Genomic DNA, 6,005 nt, shown 5'->3' with positions numbered 1-6,005 from the left:
CGGGGATAGGCTTTTGTTGAACGAAATGGCCTCTACCTTTTAGTGAGTGATTCGATTAGAGTTTTAAGCTCGGGATCGTGTTTAATTTCAAACATATCGGGCGGCCTTAATCAGTATTTGATGAACTAGCTGATGGTGGATATCATCACTACCCCCAGTTGTTATTTCGCTTAGTTTGATCCTCTAAAAATTTATAAGCCTCCGAGGCTCCCTTTTTAAGAAACTACCCCATTTATTATGTCTAGGACTTCTTTATGGTGGTGTAGAAGTCCTTTGAAAAAGGCAACGAACTAACGTGTCTTCGCTAAGTTATGATGTGGACACTCTATAAGGAGATCGGTGAAAACGATTCCAAGCCACGAAAATGTTTCATGAGGATTTTGTCAAAAGAAATGAATCTTGGAAAGCATCTCATCCATCTTTAGGGGTGGGTAAAAATGTTCCATAAACAATTTGAAGAAGTTTAGCCCACGAGTCCACAGTAATTAGAAGGCTTGGGCAGAGTTAACCAAGACGCCTTTATCGGCTAAGGTGAAAGGGAATACCCTTAGTTTAATTTGTTCCGCACCAACCGTAGGATGGTGGAATGTTGTTAGGACTTGTTCAATCCTACGCATGTGCTGATAAGGTTTTTCATGGTCTAATCCATGAAAAATGGGTAACAAATTAAAAATATTTGGGGGGATTCGGAAATCCACCACTGGGTCTGCTAGAACAATGCAAGATTTGGGGCTATCGCTCAAGGCTTTGTAAAAGTCAGAGAGAGGAGTCTCTTCTTTGTCGGGCATTGTGTCAGGTGATGTGTGTGAAATAGTAACTAGAGTTGTAGTGGGTGGTATACTAGATAGACTTGTTTGTTGACGTTGTTGGGTAATTACGTTCGGTGTTTTTGTTCGGCCAGACCTTAATCTCATACAAGGCTAAAACCAAACTTAGCTAAAGACGTCAACACTCCAAACAATTCTGATATACTAGTATAAACCTCTAACAGGAGATGCGAGGTGTGGAAGAAAGGAATACCTGATTGCGTCCTTGCTTCGCTTATGAATAGCGTCTTGTTCTGGCGTGTTAGATGTATATAACAAGTTAGAACACGAAAAACTTGAAAAATCAAAGTTCGAGTCAAAGCGTAGAATTCGGAAAAATTAGCAAAAGGCGCCGCTCTCTCATAGAAGTGGAATTGGTATTTCGTGTTCTAGTAACTTAGGAGGTGGTCGCTTCGGTATGGGGGCGGGCTGTTCGTCGCTTCGTTCCTATAGCTATAGCAAGTGCGCTCCTTATAGGCGCGATCGCGCTCAGTGTAATTTTGTCGCGGAGTTTTTCAACGATGAAACGGAAAACCACAGTATGAATCAAACAAGGGTGGGTGGGTGAAATGGGACTTTAAGAAAAGTATTTACACTACGAAAACAATGCGAATGTGAAACTAAGATGGCAGCGGCGCCATTTGATAAAACATAAAATTGATTAGTTTACCTACGAAATGAACGATGAACTCAAAACGTAAGTAAACTAAAACTTTCTTATGCTGCCTATGTTTATCAAAGATTCTACTCTCAATCCTATGAGATATAGTAGAGTAGGAAGTTCGTTCCACTCCTAGTCCTTCCGCATGTTAATGTTCTCTACGTATAAGTACTCTTACTCTAAAGTCTAATGAGAGATTTACGAAGTGGCAACTAGACTACGATGCAACTACCCACAAGATGCAACTAGTCGACTATTAGAACAACTATGGGAATGCTACGTTGATTCTATGATAAGGAGTTAGAGGGGGATTGATTCCACCTTAACTCGACTTAATCCTACTAACTAATTTTAATCGTCAGTAATCTAAATTGAACCGCTTCAGAACAATATGGTTATTCCTAATCCCTAATTACACATGGCATTCCTACCAATTCATAACTAGCATGTGAGCGATTAAACCCATTCTCATGGTGAACTAATCGCTTCTAGAGTGGAAAGGAAAGGAAATTGCGACTCTACGATAATCGAATCAAGCTTTCATCAAGGCTTCTCAACCCCTCTAATGGAGGTTTAGCCGAGAATCATTCTAATCATTTCGATTAAATTAAAACTAAACATAATATAAAGAATTGAAATTTACTAATCTAAATTAAACAATAATTAAAATCTAATTAATAACTAAGAATTGAATAACAAGTAATAAATGAAATCAGATCTAACACAAATGTAAATGACAAGAATCGAAATTAACAAACTAGCTATTTTATTAATCAATCTAATTAAGAATAAGGGGGTGTTTGGATCCTATTTATTTATTGCCAAAAAGTGTTTATTAGTGAAAAAACATTTTTTGAAAAAATAAATGTGTTTGGTTTCTATTTAAAAAAAAAAATAGTTTTTCTTCCAAAAAACACTTTTTGATCCCAAAAAGTTGTTTTATGATAATTAGGTAAAACTTGTTTTTCAAGTTAAAAAACTATTTTTCTTTGAAAGAAACACTTTGAGTGCTAAAGGCAAATGAACTCCCCGGATGTTTTAGACTTTAGTGATTTATGCCACGATATGCCAAAATATATCGAGAAACATAGTGCAAAATCTGTTTTCATAAAATAGCTTTTAAGAAAAATCACAACCAAACATGTTTATTGAAAAATTGTTTTTAGAATAAATACTTTTTCATAAAAATATTTTTTAAGAAAAAATGATTTTTGAAAAAATGAGAACCAAACACCCACTAATGATTCTAGAGTTTAGTCTAAAACAAGAATTGGATTTGAAACTAAACTTAACATAAAGAATTAAATCTAGATCTAGAAGTTATTCTAATGGCTACTTTCTATTCTAAGCTACCTTTATTTTCTAACCTCTTATCTACCCTTATCTACCCTATCTACCCTATCTACCATTAACCAAGAGTGAAGCTTTGGTTTTTATACATTCAGATCCAAAAATCGTGCATGGGCTTGGAGCCATGTTTTGGGCCAGAGAATCAGGCCCAAAACCCAATTCTTTCAGTCCAAAAAGGCCTCTTCAACTGCAGTTGGCTTCAACAGACTTTTCGTCCACTTTTGCTCCTCTGATTGTGTCAAGGCTTGGACCATTGGAAAGCATTTTCCGATTCGGTCGTTTTGACATTAGATAGGCCCCATTCCGAGGTATGAGTCCAAAGATACGGCCTTCGGAAGTTCTGCTGACTTGTGTGCTGTTTCTGCCCGCGTCGATTTTTCAGCTTTTGACCGGGCTTTAGAAAGGCTTTATCTTCTTGAATCTTGGCCTTTAATCACAGAACTCCTTAGCAACCGACCTTTGCTTCTTTATCTTGCTAAAGTGGCACATATCTGCACATAATGGACTTTGAAGTCTGGAATGCATAAAAACACGTAATCAGTGTTAACTCTTAATTATTACTCACATAATTGGTCTAAAAGTATGTCTGTTACAGGGTTAAAACTACAGTTTTGGGCTCTTATCACTAAACTCGAGCCCTTAAAGAACAAAAGTGGGATTAAGCCCCACTTAGAACGGACGTTGATTTCTCAAATTGATACCTAGACTTAACTAAAACTTAAAATCAATCAAGTAGAGCCAATCTAGTCACGTCCATCAGGACAAACATTTAGCTCGAACAAAGAGAGTAGTGAGCTACCAGATTACAGTGGACCAACCACCTTACTCACTCCCCTCCTTCAGATTCACCGTGAGTGAGATTCTTGGTGGCACACCATCTGGTGAAGTAGCAATCTTCTCCCTTGATGCGTATGGTTCCCAAAACCCAGTTTGGCGCCCACTGTTCAATTCAAACAGGGCATAGTTTCTAATCTATAGACATTACATGCAAACTTTTCAAAAACTTCAAAGCTACAAATAAATTTTGCTGTTTAAGCATCCAATACATTTGTGTGCGCATGTAAGTAGATTCTAAATAGTCTTGCAATTGTGCATGAGACTACACTCAAGCTATACAAAGTTAGCGCGTTTAAAACTTACCCACGTTGGAGAGGATGTCGATCTAGACATACTCCTATTTCTCATCCCCCAACTGCTAAGATGGCAGATGAGGTAGTTCAAGCTGAAGAGCCTCTCTCTACTTTCTACACACCACTACAAGATGGGCCTCCATCTTGTATACATCTCACAGCTATCATGAGCGATTTTTGTATTCCACATAACCTTTTCAATCTTCTCCCTGTTTTTCACGGTTTTAAGCATGAGCTGCCCTACGAGCATTTGCTCCAGATTTCTGAGGTCTGTAGTACGTTTAATCATCTGACAGTATCCGTTGATCAGATTAAGTTGAGAGTGTTTCCGTTCACTATAGCTGGGAAGAGCCATGCATGGCTTCTATCTCAGAAGTCCGATTCTTTCAATACATGGGAAAAGGTAGTGTTCTCCTTCATGAAGAAGTACTTTCCACCGAAGAAAATAGAAGAGATAGTAAGCAAGATACAGTTCTTTAGACAGAGCCCGAGTGAGACATTCTCCGAAGCATAGGATAGATTCTCTGACCTGCTCCATTCATGTCCTCACCATAAACTAGAAAAATCCACTCTTGTCTAATGTTTTTTCAAAGGTCTTCTCCAAGAACACAAAGTCACACTAGACATCATGAGTAATGGAAACTTTTTAAATAAAGGTGTTACAGAAGCTCTAACCTTTCTTGTGAGCCAAGCAGAAAAGAGTACTCATTGGGCCGACACAAACAATTCCAGAACATCCCAGCCCAGTACCTCTAAAGCTAATGGTATCTTTGAGGTAAAATATGATCCAGAGATTAAAACACTAATCGAAACCCTCACAAGAAAGATAGATGCCTTCACAACCAAACAAAAAGACCATACTCCTCAACCAGTCATGAACATGTATATAACACCATGCATTTTCTATTTTGATTTAAATCACGTATCTACCTATTATCCCTTGCTCAACAGAATTGCTTCACTTCAACCAATAGAAGTTTGTGCTTTCAATGTACCTAATGCACCATGGAGGCAACACCCAAATTTTCAATGGAATACTAATCCACAAACCCAACCACCTCCAGGGTTCACAAATCATGTCATATCACAAAATACATTCAATTAGTTCAGACAAGGACAATGTACCTACAACAATCATAATAAACTGATGGTTCCATCCAATTTTAACCAGAACTATCAAAATCCACCCGTCAACCACCAAAAAGACCTAGTTCCAGTTACACAACTAACTAGTGTCCCATCAGATAAAACATTAGAGGTCATGCTATCTTTGATGCAACAACATGCTCAAATCTTGGTATCCATACAACAATCTCTAAACCTTTCAACTCAAGATAAAGCCTAGAAAGGTGTGTTCCCAAGACAAGCAGTTCCAAATCCTAAACAAGCAAACACAACCTTCGAAACTACTAGTGATCCTAAGGATTAGATCCTTTCTTCCTCGATGTATTTTCTTTCCTTTTACCCTATCTCAAATTTCTTCAAGGGAATACATCAACCTAGGTAACCGTACCACTTTACTTAGAGTGTGTGGTTGTAAGTGCCGAAGCCTTGAGTCCACATATACCTTGTATATTCCTTGTTATCACTTTTACTCGTAGTTTGAGTAGTGTACCCCTATGGAGCAAGTATACAATTTTATTTATTTATTTTACATTCTTTTTAAAATAGTTTTCTTTTCCTATAATTTACTTTATATTTCCTACTTTCTGTTATTTCCCAATTTTCAGTGTTTTTTTCTTTCAATCTTCACTACCGATGCTTGAGTAGTCTTTTCTTTATAAAGAAGAGATGTTTTACAAAGCAGAGGTGCGATGGTGATTGAGTGGAGGTGTCTTACAGTTGCTTTTCATGGTTGTTTTGCAAGCTTCGTCTTATATAGGCATGCCAAACCCTGGGATGGTTGGCAATTGGAGCCCTTTTAATTAAATTTTTTTTTCCCTTCTGTGGGCGATTTCTAGTTGTTTCGAGTTTCGTCTTAAAATCTAGTTCGAATGGCTTTAACTAGGGCTAACTAGAGAGTAAGAGGGGAGAGACTAGATTATCTAGAAATATAGC

Source organism: Coptis chinensis, chromosome 9 (assembly GCF_015680905.1).
Source record: "Coptis chinensis isolate HL-2020 chromosome 9, ASM1568090v1, whole genome shotgun sequence".
In the NCBI taxonomy this organism is placed as follows: Eukaryota; Viridiplantae; Streptophyta; class Magnoliopsida; order Ranunculales; family Ranunculaceae; genus Coptis; species Coptis chinensis.
Note: the sequence above shows the minus strand (reverse complement) of the source record.